This window comes from Leucopleurus acutus, assembly GCF_964270905.1.
Source record: "Leucopleurus acutus genome assembly, chromosome: 7".
Classification (NCBI taxonomy): domain Eukaryota; kingdom Metazoa; phylum Chordata; class Mammalia; order Artiodactyla; family Delphinidae; genus Leucopleurus; species Leucopleurus acutus.
In genome coordinates this window covers 69,462,388-69,477,964 of record NC_139150.1, presented here as the reverse complement: position 1 = coordinate 69,477,964, position 15,577 = coordinate 69,462,388, and the positions used below count along the sequence as shown (strand labels likewise).

The following is a 15,577-nucleotide window of genomic DNA, read 5'->3' as shown; positions in this document are numbered from 1 at the left end:
TAAGGTAGGAGAAATAACAGCATGTTTAGATACTGAAGGGAATAATCCAGTAATGAGGGAAAATGTGATCTTGCAGGAGAGACAATGGAGCCAAATCCTGGAGTAGGTGAAAGGAATCTTCGTGCATGAGCGAGGAAGAGAGACTTAGAAACACAGAGACTATTCCACAAGAATCTCAGTCCTAAAATAATGGAGAGAAATCAGAGGGAAATCAGGTACACCCACCTCCCACATCCATGGCAACTGTCATCAGTTATCAAAGCATTTTTCACACCTCCGAGACCAGAACCAACCTAAAAATGCTCAACATAACCTTCCAGGCATCCTAATAGATGGGAGTTGTCACATGTGATGAGAAGTACAGCAGACTCTTGAACAATGTGGCGCTGAGGGGCGCTGACCCTCCCTGGAGTGGAAAACTCACATATGGCTTTACGGTCGGCCCTCCCTACCCACGGTTCCACATGCATGGATCCAACCAACCATGGATCATGTAGTACTGTAGCACATATTTATTGAAAAAAATCCAAGTATAAGTGGATCCTCTCAGTTCAAACCCATGTTGTTCAAGGGTCAACTGTATTTGCCAAAATATTTTAGAAGTCCAAAGGTCAAAAAGAGGTGCAAAAAGCAAAAACCCTCTCCTTTCTCATAACATAAATATTCATTGGAGATATATGTTATTTTTAAATGGAACTAGTCCTATATCTGCTATCCTACTACCGAAACTGTAATTATTTGATGGATAAAGTTGATAACGGGAGGCTTCACCAAAACTTGAAATCCAAACTACTATTTTTAACTTCAAAGCCAGCCATGCGCTTCAGAAAAACTGTCACTCTCACACCCAAATCTAACTTTTTTCTAACCTGCCTTCCTTCTCACTAAACACTAAACAGTCCCAACCTTTTGGACTCGGATACCATGGTCAATGAGTTTTGTTATTAGATGCTCAGCCTCTTCATCAGATGCTTCCCCTACCTCTTAGGCCTACAAAAACTAGACTTTTCTTCTTTGCTGGCCACTTCAGTGAAGGCTAATCATCCTTCCAAGCTCCAAGGCTCAGAAGAATATTTCCATACCATCTACCCCACACCTCTGAGGGTGCATATCCAGGTATCTTCATCTCTCATGTATACTGATCACTACCACTGGCAGTCTAAAACCTAAGAAACCATGGTCTATCTCATAGTATCTCTCTCCACCCTGGGTACACAATCATCTGGGGTCAACGTCTAGGTGAGTGATTCATCCAACACACCAGTCTCATTGTTCTTGAACACCTTCATGTAACCTCCATTTCATCCATCTACGTCCATGGCCAAACCCTACACTCCATCAGCACTCTAAAAATCTAAAACTCCAATATTCTACTCAGACTACAGAGTACTTCCATCCTATCAGCTATCTCCCTTATACCTACCTACACGTGTATATTTACTTCATTCTGATTTCTAATCCCTTGAACCAATTATTTTCTCTCAATCTTGCAGCCTGCTCCTGGCCTGGTCATCACCTCTATCCAGTCTAAACCTCACATTCCATCACTTCAACCACCATCTTGTCAAGACCTTGAATTCCCTTGCATTCCTACCATAGGTACATTATAAAATCCAAATACTGGATCATTCCAACTATTCATAATCTCTAGTTCTACTGAATTTTGCTATAGAAAGTCACACAATTATATGAACTAGTGTCACTACAAATGAATGCTCCTTGCCTAACTGGTAAACTTTCCCAAAATCTCTAGTCAGCTCTTTCTTCCATTCCTGATGGTATTTGACAGCTGACCATTCTCGCCTTCTCAAATTCTCTCCCTCCTTGTCTTCTAGAGCTCCACTGTCTTTCTCAGTCTTTTTCATTGGATCATCTTCCTTATATGGTGGTGCTTCCCAGAGTTCCTCTTCTGTTTTATTCTTTCTTATTCCACAAACTCCGTCTTAGGTATCACACCCACTCTCAACACTTTTTTCACTACCACTTATATGTCAATAACATTTTAATCTCTACATTACCTAGAATCCCCTTCCTCATCCCCAGACGAATGTGGCCAACTGCCCACTGAATAGCACCAATTGTGTGACCTAAAGGCATGTTCAAGACCGATCTTATTCTCCCATACATGTGATAATCCTCATGTGATTCCTATCTTAGGAAGTCATAAACCTAGGAGGCATCCTTGACGCTGCCTTCTCCTCATCCCACATATCCAAGTGGGCACCAACTTCACCATCTTAATATACCTTGCATCCATCCTATCCTCGAGCCCTACTGCATAATTTGGAGTTCTATCATATCTTGCCTTCACAATTGGGCCTTGCTCCACTACAATTCATTCTGCACACTGCCACATAAAACTGATCTTAACTTTCCTCCACTTAACATCTCTTCCCCATGGACCACCACAGCCTGAAGGATAATGTTCAAAACCTTTAACATGGTGGGGAAGAGGGCCTTTTATTATTTGGTGTTTGTTTACTTATTAAACCTCATCTCTCTATTCTCTCCTTAACACATTAAAGTCTGTGTTTTGTCTGTAACTTGTCCATTTGGCCTTAGTTCTTTCTTGTGCCTACAATGCCTTTTCCACCATCCTCACCAAACAATCGCTACTTGCTCTCAAAATTCAGTTCAGATGAAAATGCCTCCAGAAAGCCTCTTCTGAATGTCTTAAAATCTCACACTCACACAGTTTTCCTCTATTCCCCACTATACTCGATGCATACATCTAATTATAATATTTATCTCATTGTATTTTGGCCTTGTCTGTGGCTTCCAAGCAATACTATAAACTCCTGAAGAAAAGTTAGGGACTTGGGACCAGAGCAGATGCTCTGTCTTTACTGAGTGAAAAAATAAATAATGAATACAATATCTTTAACACGTATGAACCTGTAAAAATTCCATTTATTTACATGTTTCAGCAATTCAAAACAACTTTAATAAAAAGTTTCCTCCACTCCCTCCATGTTTTGTCCTAACAGCATATGCTAAAACCTGAAGGTCTGATCGCATAAATCAACCAGTTCAAGACTGTTAAACAGAGTAAAATTCAAAGTAAATTCTGAGAGCAGCAAGCCCAAAGAAAAAGGTTGTCAAAAGAGGAGGGAAAGATACACCCTGGCAGCCAGAAAACCTCATAACAAAACTACAGTTCAACATTCACAATTATAACATTTGTTCAACACGCTTATCAGCCAAATGAGCAGTCACTGTATCTGACCAAAAAGAGATTAGAGGATATATTCTAAAACAACGGAAAGAACGGAAGTCTTCAGGTTAGAAGCTTGAATGGAATGTGTCATTGGTCCCAAGTGAAATCATGAATCTTTAAATAAATAATAACAAACTTATCTATGCAGGTCGAATTCTCAACTTCCTTGGGCCTAAAGAAATGAACAATGGAAAATTTTACAGTATTTAATGTCATAGCTTTTGAAATGTCTTCAAAATACATAAAACTAAAGTAACTCAGGCTAACTGAATGAAAGCCAATATAAATTAACAAAATTTTTAAATCATAAATGCAATTATATTACTTCCAATGTGGCTTGGAACAGGTTAAAAAATTATGAGGCCAGAAGTACTTGGTGGACCCAATTTATAAAAACAAAAATGTTCAATCTATTGTTTGAAAAGAGATGGGATCTTCCACATTGCTTGAAAAATTTGTTTCAAATAATTGAAATGGGAGAAAAATGACAAACATCCCTTGTCCTATTAGCTTAGCAAATTTGTTTCCTATCGTGTGGAAATAGTACACACAACCTCCAAACAATTTATCACTAATTGTGAATCAAAGATTTATATTATACTTATATAACTATATCATATTGTATTATATTGCTCATCTCTAGATCTGTAGTACTTTTAAAAAAATATAATACTTATAGATTTCACATCTCCTAAAGAAACATCTATTGCCCACCTGATCAAAGTTTAAATTATCACCCAGGTTTCTTTTTTGAGATAAACTGAGCTCATTGTCATCAATCAAGAAATATTAAGATCAGGTTTTGCTATAGACCCATAAATAACCCTGAAACTACTATTTCCTTACATTTCTTCCAAATATAGTTATACTTTCACTTTTCATTGTGCTTTTCTCCCAAAATTTTAATTTTTTTCCTTCACACAGATACTTTCATATACACCTGAATCCTATGAGTCTCCCCAAATTTTAAACCAGAAGACTCCACTTAGATTTTTGCCCTCAGCTCTAGCATTTCTCCTCATCTTCCCATCTTAATCTGCTCCATTTCTAGAACAAGAAAGATCTAGCAAAAGCAAAATTTTTTAAAGTTCAACTTTCTTAAATTTTCCAAACCCCTAATAGTGATAAAGGGGTTTAATTTAATTCACCTAATGGTTTGTGAACAATAGTCAAAAAGTATCACAAGGCTATGAATATTATGTCTCAGAAAAACTATTCTAGAAATTTAACACCTGCAGGAAGGCTAAACGAATTGCTTAATAAGTACCATCAATCAATCAACAAGTGAAAAACTATTGTTACATCTCTATAGGCATTTTTATTCTCAAACTAATGATTTATTTACCTTTTGGTTATCAATTCTCAACTGGAGACACCAATCAATTAAAATCCAGTAAATTTTAGGTTGATAAAATAAATGTTAACAAAGACATGATACTGAAAGACATTAGCCAGGTGATGACAACTACCTAATATTAACCAAGTAAGCAAATAACCAAGGCAGAGGTTTTAGTTACCACTAATCTACTAAAGCAAGTAAAAATGCTTCAAAAATTGCATTCTTATCCAATGTTTTTATATCATATCTTTAAATGTAACATTAAAAAGCTCCTGATTATTACATTTCAAAATTTAGATGAGTCATAGTGCTTTGAGTGCAGGAATTGGATGTGAATCAAAATTGTAAACATGCACTTGCTTGCTAGTCAAAACGTCAATATGGACAGATTCAGGAAGAGTAAAACATATTATCTTAAAATATATCCAGGGTTTTTTAAATGGTCACTTCTCAACTGTTAACACAGTTCAGTAAACATGCAATCTGCCCATCCTGTCCTTGAATATCTCAATATTACTAAATATTTCTAACCCCATCACCTCACTTTATGGATAGGTGCCTGAGACCTAGGGTCTTTAGCGATACTTAGCAGGATTATGCCTCAAGGCCATCATGGTCTGAGGCTTAGCAGAGGTGAAAGTAAGGAAAACTGAATGAGGTCCCAGTAGAGCTGTAGCCTATGATACAGGATCATAAGCTTCTGTGTCTAAATCTAGAACCTGAAATTGAATCATCAAATCGAGACAATAAAACTGGCAGATAAACTGGAAGAAAAAGACAGGGAATGCCCATTTTAGTTTATGGCATAAGACCTTGACCATGAAGGAACACATCAAAAAAGTGTTGAACAGATGAATGATTGCATGATACTTGATAGCATGATTTCATTGATTTTAGAAGCTCCAAATTCAGAAACTAAACTGAGGGATCAGGATGCCATGGCTGAAATTAAAATTCATGGAGAGTAGGGGCAACACAGCGGCAAGTTTCTGCAAATCTTTGTATAGCTGTTGCAGACATTTCAAAACATACATTCATACACATATGTGATATATAGAGAGGGATACAGATATATACTGTTTCTTCAGGGAATTCCTGCAAATGAGTACAGAGCCAGAGAACCAGGAGGTCTGAAAACAGGCCCTGCTCACCCATAAGCCTTTGCATTAAAGTGGACAGGGTCTAAGTGAGTCACTGGAAATCAGGAGGAGACAGTCACCCCAGGACGAGCAGGACAGGGCTGGAATCCCCTGTGCTGCCTTCGAGTAGGGAATCGGTCGGGGGAGAGTGGGACGACTGCAACCTGCTGCAGGAAGGTATGCAAAGATCGCGCCGACCTGTTTCCGAGTCGGGATCCCGCTGAGCCCCACCGTAGGCACCAGAGCCGGCCCCACCCAGGCATCCGAGAGCTCTCTAACGTAGAAGGCCTAGTTCTTCAGGAGTTCAGAACCCAGACAGGACAGGACGAGGGCAAACGGCAAGACCTGTCCCCTTCCTGGCCGCCCACACCGCGACGCGGCCCTGCCACCACATGCTCCACTGCCCCATCTCCCATCAGAGCTCCAGGCCCACAGGGCCTCAGCCTCCCTCCCAGCAAGCTGAGTCAGGCCACCGGCGGGTGCGACCCGGCGGCCTCTGTGCTGGAGGCAGCTGCCCGCAGCCTGCCGCCTGCCACCCGCATAGCTTACCTGCTTTCTGCCACAAGCTCAACCCCACGCCGGCTGCCTGACGTGGCCCGCCCCGCCGTCTCGAACGCCTGGGGGCGGGGACTACGGGGAGACAGCCAATGGACTGCAGACGGCAAGGGCCTGCCCCCGCCTCCTCCAACTTCGGCCCGCCCACCCTCGCTCGCGCGCACGCGTGTTCAAGGCCAAGGCCGCGCACTGCGGCTGGAAGGCAGCGTGGGCGGAGAAGCGCAGCTCCGCAGCCGCCTGGGGGAAGGTAGGGCGGCGCGTGCAAGTGCTGGCTGTGGGGCTGCGCCGCAGTGGGGAGTTGGCCCAAGGGAAGGCAGTTTAAAGTAACCCGCCTGGAGATGCCACTGCAGCGTGTCCGGATGGTCCTGTTGGCAGCCTGCCCCTATGCAGCTTTTGGCGGTGCAAAGCAGCTTCTTGGTATTTGGAGATTTTGTTTCCCGGGAAAAAAGTAATACCGATAACATTAGGATTCAGAAATTTTAATACAGACGGCAGACTTGCGGTTTCGTTCTTCTCCTTGTAGCTGCTGCTTGGTATCTTTACTTCAGTTGGCCAGCACAGAACATTGCAGTTCTTGATGCTACAGTGACATTATCCACCTGTTGGGTAGTCCTGCAGGTCGTCCTGGCCCAGGCATTTCTGTTGATTTAATCTGGGGAGAAGTGGCGCCCATAATTGTTACTTTTATTGTTGTTATTATTTTTGTCTAATACTTATTGAGTGTCCACCCATGCATGAACACGCATTTTCATAAGAAGGCTCTAAGACACCTGGCACCATGGAACAGAAGCTAAAAGAGGCAGCAGGAAAAAAAGATGAGGTTATGACAAAATGGAATTCTGATTGTGGATGGCAAAAGTGAAAATTATATACAAGATGAAATAGTTAAGACAAGTTGCTCTAGAGAACCTGACTTACCCAGCAGTTTCTAAACCCTAGTGCACCTTTACAAGCATTTGAGGAGGTTTTTTTAAAATACCAGTAGCTGAGCCCCATTTCTAGAGATTCTGTTTTAATAGCTCTGCTGTGGGGCCTTGGCATTGGTCTTTTTCTAAGTTTCCAAAGTGTTTTTAATGTGCTGACAAGTTCTACTTCTCATTTGTAAGAAAGATTTGGTTTCCTATACTCCACTTCAAAAAAGTAATAATATACCACAGACCATCTTCAGTTCTCTCAATAATCTATTATGCATTTATTATGTAAGAATTTATCTAAATTAATTTTGAACCTACTTATATATTCAATCTGTTACCCTCTGAGAGAAAGGAGTGTTATAAGGTTTATAATTGCCTTCTTGATTTTATGGACTTTGATGATATTCCCCTTCAGTCTTTTTTTTTTGGCTGCGTCACGTCTTGGCTGCACGTGGACTTTCTCTAGTTGCAGCGAGCGGGGGCTACTCTTCATTGCGGTGCGTGGGCTTCTCATTGCAGTGGCTTCTCTTGTTGCGGAGCACGGGCTCTAGGCGTGTGGGTGTCAGTACTTGCAGCACGTGGGCTCAGTAGTTGCAACATGCAGCCCCTAGAGCGCGGGCTTTAGTAGTTGTGGCTCGTGGGCTCTAGAGCGCAGGCTCCGTGGTTGTGGCGCACAGGCTTAGTTGCTCCGCGGCATGTGGGAGCTTCCCAGACCAGGGATAGAAACCGTGTCCCCTGCATTGGCAGGCAGATTCTTAACCACTTCACCATCAGAGAAGTCCCCCCTGTTCAGCCTTAATAATTCCAAATACAACAGCACTTCTTTTAGGACTATTTTAATTCTTTTTAAAAATTCTTTTTCTTTTAAGAAGGTGTTGGGGTAGGAGTTTATTAATTTATTTTATTTATTTTTGCTGTGTTGGGTCTTCATTTCTGTGCGAGGGCTTTCTCTAGTTGTGGCAAGCGGGGGCCACTCTTCATCGCGGTGCTCTGGCCTCTCACTATCGTGGCCTCTCTTGTTGCGGAACACAGGCTCCAGACGTGCAGGCTCAGTAGTTGTGGCTCACGGGCCCAGTTGCTCCGCGGCATGTGGGATCCTCCCAGACCAGGGCTCGAACCCGTGTCCCCTGCATTAGCGGGCAGATTCTCAACCACTGCGCCACCAGGGAAGCCCCTAAAAATTCTTTCTCTATTTCCTTATTTTTTGAGATACATTAGTCAAAGTTACAAATGAACATTTAACTATGTGAACAGCACCTTTCAATGTATGTCAACTCATTTAATCCAACTTTATGAAGCAGGCATAGTTATTACACACATTTTATAAATAATGACAATTAGGCACAAGGAGTAAAGCATCTTGATCAAGAGGCACTCTGGCTCTCAATAAATAAATGTACTGCATCTGTTATAGAAAGTCTGGTTTTAGGAGTGTTTGGGGAAACGCCCATTTAAAGAAAGATGGTGAGTCTGTGATTTTTCACTTTTGACACTTCCCCTAGATTCTGATTTTGGGCAGGATTGAGGGATTTAGGCTGTTAAACCAACAACCTAAAACTGACAACAACTTGCTGCAGATCTTGGGCTAGGCTGGAAGCACAAGGGCTCACTCTCTTCTGGGATATACTCACCCTACTTCTGGGATATACTCCTTCCATACATGACTGTAGTTCAGCAAGGATTTTTCTACCTTTTAATTTATTTAATCTATTGCTATACCTGGCACTGTGCTAGATATGAGAGATAGCAAGATGAAATACACAATCCAGAGCCTCAGGGAGCCAGCTCATCCTGGAGATTTATTTGTACAAGACTAGAGGTATAGACTTTTAGAACCAGAAAGGATGTCAGAAGCTGCCAGTCTATGACAAAGTTTTAACTAAGTGCTGAAATGAAAAATAAAGACAATGTATTAAGTTTTCATAAAAATAAATTTATTCAGTGTAAAGGACTGTTCTTTGTGAGGTTATGCTTTGATTTTTTTCTGTTAAAAATGTTCTCTCTTTGGGAATATACTGTATAGCACAGGGAACTCTACCTAATGCACTGTGGTGACCTAAATGGAAGGGAAGTCCAAAAGGGAGGGGATATCTGTATGTGTATGGCTGATTGATTCATTTTGTTGTGCAGTGGAGGCTAACACAACATTGTAAAGCAACCATACTCCAATAAAAATTAATTTAAAAAAAAAGAAAAAGTAAATAAAAAGAGAGCTAAATGCTAAAAAGAATTTTAAATGTAAAAAAAAAATGTTCTCTCCTAATAATTAGTAGGTTAAGTTGTTGGGAGTTTTGTTTGCTTTAACGACCTTAAAGTCCTGTGTTGATTCTCAAAATTTTTTGATGTTTTTTTGATTTAGTTTAACTGTCCATTGCTGGCGAGGGAAATTAAGATTGCAGAGGGACAAAGTCCAGTTCTCTTTCTACTGCATACCGATTGGAACAGCCCATTTCATGAGCAGGGCTAGAAATGTTTGAAAATAATAATAACAAATTTAAAAAGAAATCAGGGTCAAAGTTAGACAACAAAGATTAGAACTGGTTCTGATAGGCCAGCTGTGTTGTTAGCCAGGAAGAGAAGTCTCCTGCCTGCTTAATTAATCAGATTAGCTAAGTAGCTTGGTTTCCTTCTGAGCTGAAAGCAAAGAATGGGGCCTGAGGGAATACAGCTACTGTATGGACTGACATTTTGTTGTTGTTGTTGTTGTTGGTACGCGGGCCTTTCACTGTTGTGGCATCTCCGGTTGCGGAGCACAGGCTCCGGACGCGCAGGCTCAGCGGTCATGGCTCACGGGCCTAGCCGCTCCGCGGCATGTGGGTCCTCCTGGACCGGGGCACGAACCCGTGTCCCCTGCATCGTCAGGCAGACTCTCAACCACTGCGCCACCAGGGAAGCCCTGGAGTGACATTTTGATTGGGGTAAGACTAGGAAAAATCAGCTGGACTGAGTAAGGCACACCCATATCTGATATAGATATGTGGAGTCTATATTCCCTGAGAGTCAGCCTGGGGAGAATTTTTGAGAAACAGCAGGGAGAGACTGGACCCGGATGGGGGCCATGGGAGAAGAATCAACTTCATTCATGTAACCTGCAGAGGGTGGTCTAGACATAATACCAGAAGCCCCAGCTCAGATGGAAATTTCAATTGAAGGATCAAAACAGACTTCAAATCTGTATATTATTTTCTGGATAGGCTTAGATCCTACATGCAATACATGCAAATGAACTCTTTGCCTTTTAAATATTCAGGACAAACCACCTTCTTGCAGAGATAAGCAAGCAGACAGCATTTCTCTGTTAAACTCCTTGTATTATTACCCCTGAAGTTGTTAAGCAGTTAGTTCTCTATTGTACCAGACCCTTTAGATAAGTACACTTTTTGAAGTCAGTAGAGAAGGGCCTATTGACTTTAACAACAACAAAAAAAGAAAGAGAGTAAGAAAAATGTGTCCACTCCCAAATCATTAACTGAACTGAAAAGAATATGCTAACAAAAAAAGACACTGTAGTGTGAATCCTGTACTGTAAGAGAAGGTCATGTCCCCCACAGCATCAGGAGAGGCACAAAGCCTTGAACTCAGGCCCAAGCATGCTGGGCTAGCTCAACACGCACACACATTCATCAGCAGGAACGAAACTGGGAGGAGAAATTCAGAACTGAGTCACAGGGCTCCACTGTCGACACATAACAGAAAGTAGTCTTATTAGACTTAATTAGATGTGAGTAGATGGCTCCAATGGCTCCCCATTTCTTTTAGAGGAGAAGCCAAAGCCCTTACAAAGGTCAACAAACTATACATGATCAGTCCCCCTGTACCATGCACCTCCATCCCCAACACACACACACACTGCCTGTTAATCTTTGACCTTGCCTTCTACACTCACCCCAGCCAACTCCACTCCAATAACCCTGCCTACTCTCTGCTGCAGGATCTTGGCACTTCCCCCCACATATTCTCATGACTCATTCCATTGAATCATTCAAGCCTTTGCTGAGATATTACCTCCTGGATAAGGCCTACTCTCTCAGTCAGGGTCCCAGCAGGAAACAGATGGCACAATCAAATTAGGAAAATGGAGAAGCATTTAATAAGGGACTATAAACAAAGGTGTGGGCATGGAATAAAGAGATCACAAGGGAAACTCAGGAACATTGAGGCCCCCAAAATCGCCTCTGAGCCTAAAGGGGCAAGAATAAGGAGTAGTTACCAAACATGGAGAAGGCTGTGTACATAGGGGCTACCTGACAGGAATTGGGAGCTTTGGTCAAGGAACACAGCCAGTCCACAGTGACCCAACAGGGAGAGGAGAGCCCAGGAGTTAATACTTTGACCTCCCTCATTCTCCTCTCTCTTTCTGATCTTCTGACACAAGGGAACCCAATGATGCTGTTCATATAGGTCCATCTCCTGGGGTACAGTGAAGGGGCAAAAAGAAGATATCTCTCAATCAATCTTACCTTGATTACCTACAACAGTTAGCTTTTGCTGTGTAACAAACTTAGAGGCTTAAAATCACAAATGTTTATATTGCAAAAGCAACCATGTCTAGTCATGGTAAGGGTGGAAAAGGCCCAGGGAAGGGAGGGGCCAAGCACCATGGAAAAATGCTGTGCAAAAACCTGGGGATCAGGAAGCCTGCCATCCAGTGTCTGGCCCAGCATGGAGGCATTAAGCCCATCTCTAGCCTCTTCCAAGGGGAGACCGGCAGGGTGCTCCAAGTCCTTCTGATGAACATGATCCAGGATACAGTCACCTACACAGAGTACGCCAAGCCCAAAGCAGTCACAGCCATGGTAGTCTACAAGCTCAAACCCCAAGGATGTACTCTAGGGCTTTGGTGGCTGAGAGTACAGGATCTGCCATACCTCAACATTGAAAATTAGAGCCCTTTTCAGGGCATCCCATGAAGTCACATGAAGGGTTGTTGTGCATTGCAGAATTGTTAAATCTGAGTAGGTAAAATTAAATAGCGGTTTGCATAAGGCTGCTGAAAGGTAGATGCATTATTATTTTGCAATGCAATTACATAACTTAATCCTGGAACATTTTGTCACACTAAGGTGTTGAGAAATCGGGGTTTGTTTTTTTTTAACAAAGCAAAAGAAATAGGTCTTCTAAAAAGGGGTACAATAGATGAACACAAGCAAATGGTGCTGATAAAAAGACTGGCTACCTAAAAAAACAAAAACAAACAAACAAAAAAAGAAACATTTATTCATTTTCAGGATCCTGTGGGTTGCTTAGGCAATTCTTCTGATATAGGCTGGCTTTTGCTGGTTCCTCCTGAGTCTACTTATGTGTCTGCAGTCAGCTGGCAGCTTGGCTGTTCTAGAATAGCCTCAGCCACCTCATATGTGGTGGCTTGCTCAGTGTCAGCTAGAGCAATAGGGATGATGTAGCCATGTATCCATATTAACTGTAACCAATCACTTTTCTTACTCATATGACACCATCAGATCTTGCTAATATCAAGATACATTATTTTGATGGAATTCCCATGTTAAAACAATACCGATTTTTATTTGACCCAGCAGTGTTTCCAGCCCCAGGGGATAGAACAGGATTGATCAAAACCAGAGGTCAGCAAATTTTTTCTGTAATGAGCCAGAAAGTAAATATTTTAGGTTTGTGAACCAAGAGGCAAAATTGAGGATATTATATAGAAACTTAAATAAAAAGAGAGAAAACAAATTTCCACAAAACTTTTATTGATGAAATCCAAAGTGTAATGATAATTGAGCACAATCATTTGTAATTCAGGTCTACTAATGAGAAGAATGGAATTCTTTGTTGGAAGATAATAGTTCATTTAATTGGGATTCAAAGTTTGAATTCCCTGTCATCAAAATCAGTTCCACATATTCATCTGTTAATGCTGATCTGTAATGTGATTTTATGCATTTCATCTTTGAAAACACCTTTTACACAGATAGATATGGCCAAATACTGATATCAGTCTATGAGAGCATGATTTTAATTGAGCATATTTATCACTTGGAAGTAATTTACAGAATTCTATTAGGTTCTTCTCTTGATATTTGCCAATTACCATGTCATTATATTGCAGATTAATCACTTCCAATTGAAGGTTAGGTGGAAGATACTCAGCTGCAAAGTTACATGGATTTTGAAATATGGAAATTTCCTTTCCACATGCATTAAGATCCAAAAATGCTTTTGGAACTGTAGTTTGAGCATAGAGAATATATCTCCTGCAAATTTTTGTGGGAATGAAGATCTTGCTTCTTTTTAAAACTTTGACAGCACAGGAAGTATATTAAACAGCTTGACATTACTTGTGATTCAAGCAGCATCAGTTGTTCTTAAAATGACTTTCCCACAGCATTACATTTGCATATGGGCACTGTCTGCCTTGTAATTTTATATTGAGAAATTGACCAAGTCTGCAGCAAAAGCGAATTTTCAAAACCAGTCAGTGTTCAATAAAAGTGATCGAGGGAAGTTCTCATTTCAAAAAAATTCAGTCTCAGGCCTGAGTTCAAAAATTGCATTAAAACTACCACTGCTAAGCCATCAAACTGCTGTATAGCAGGGCAAGGCAAAATATTCAGCTTCTATTTTTGACAAAAGTTCACAGAACTGATGATTGTTAAGTCCACCAGAGTAAATGAAGTTTAACATGGAGGCTACTGGTTCAAAAGCACAAGAAATTGAAAAACTTTCTGCAAATGACCCACTGATGAATAACAAGATTAACCACAGGCTTTAAATACCTATCATTTCACAAGCCTTATAAATTTGTTCAGGTAAGCCTTCTCTGCTCCACACATATTTATCACCATCAGATGGAACTCATCTTAGCAGATTCCACTTCAGATTGTACTGAATTAAAGCTTTCTCAGCTTCTTTGAAAATATTCTCATCTATAGTTGTTCCATGCTGACAGTTTATAGAGGCTAATTCTTCAGTCAAACTCAGCATTGACTCCTTGAATAAACAATGTACTGAACGGTATTAGTAACATCTGTCAACTCATCAAGAGACAAGGAAAACCTGTGGAAATCGTTTAATACTTTGTTTTTTAATTAACTATTGATGTTGCTCCCAGTGTCCCCAACTCTTCAAGGAACTGTTCTCAGTGAAAGGCTACTGGTCTTAAACAAGTTTATTTTCTCCAGAAATATGTCTTTAGCTGCTGCAATCAAACATGACTTAATTAACTCACCATCAGTAAACGGCTTTCCTTGCTCGACTAACATGAGTCACTCAGAAATTTACTATGGTTGCAATTTTTTCATTTTTATTTTTGTGGAGAAATTCTGCTGTGATATGTTGCATTTTAAATATGCATATTTTTCTGATCATTGATTTCCTGTGAGTTTGGAACATTGTGATGAATCTGGGAATGTCAATATATAATGTAATCTTTTCACACAGGTATAGTGACTGTACAATAAACACATACTTTGTCAACTATTTTGAAAGCAAAATAATCCATATCCATTGTGCCTTTAAAAGCATGACATAAAAGGTGAGTGATGTCAAAAAAATGGTGCGATAGGAGACCTCAGCGTCCCTTCTCCCGCAAAGATCAACAGTTAGACAGTTATCCACAAACAAAAACAGTTCTGGGAGAGCTCTGGGGTCCACTTAAGAAACTTCAGCAACAGGGAACTCTCTGGCGGTCCAGTGGTTAGGACTCTGTGCTTTCATTGCTGAGGGCCTGGGTTCAATTTCTCGTGGGGGAACTAAGATCCCACAAACTGCACAGCACGACCAAAAAAGAAAAAAACAAAACAAAAAAACTTCAGCAACACAGTGGAACAAAAACCTGAAAACAACTGCAAGAGAAGAGGGAAGACAGCTTAACTCTGCCTGCTTCACCCCATCCCCCAAGCCAGCATGGCTCAATGCCAAGGGGAAACTTCCCAACTAGAAAGAGTTTCCTTCAGCAGGAAAGGAAGAGTAAGGTGAGTAACTAGCTTCCCCAGCCTTTTGGGACACTGCACAAACATCCCACTTTAGATTCACCCAACCCAGACCTGAAAAGATGAGCCATATAGAGATGGCTAGAAACAAGGAAGAAAAGCAAGGGCTACCAGTAGCAGCCATACAGCTAGAGCAATTACAGTTCAAAGTGACCAGCTTTGCAGATAAACCTGACAGATTTGGCCACAGAAGAAACCAATGGCCCAAACAGCCACTGAGGAGCCCTGAAGATGTCATCAGCTTTCACCCCACAGATACTCATCTTCACTGACAACAGCCGCCTGAGTCCCTCCCTGCTCCCTTCCCCACCTCTCATCCTACCAGAGCCGGGGGATTGCACTAACTCAGCCCAGGCCTCTGCAGCTCTGTGAATGCAGTCTAGACCTCTGAGTTGAACCCACCACTGTACGTACATTCAGGGTTAGCCCTTCCAGCTGTGCACTTGCATGCCACTGGCCTG

The 15,577-nt window shown here is 41.3% G+C and overlaps 1 protein-coding gene across 3 annotated transcripts in view; it reads right to left on the bottom strand.

Annotated features, from left to right (window-relative positions):
* The window catches only part of FOCAD (focadhesin), a 310,232-nt gene extending 303,960 nt beyond the window's left edge, over nt 1-6,272 (bottom strand). For all 3 annotated transcript variants that reach the window (XM_082843135.1, XM_082843136.1, XM_082843137.1), the window contains exon 1: nt 6,245-6,272. The gene's annotated coding sequence lies outside the window, so the exon portion shown is untranslated. The remainder of the gene's footprint in view (nt 1-6,244) is intronic.
* Nucleotides 6,273-15,577: the final 9,305 nt, after the last annotated feature.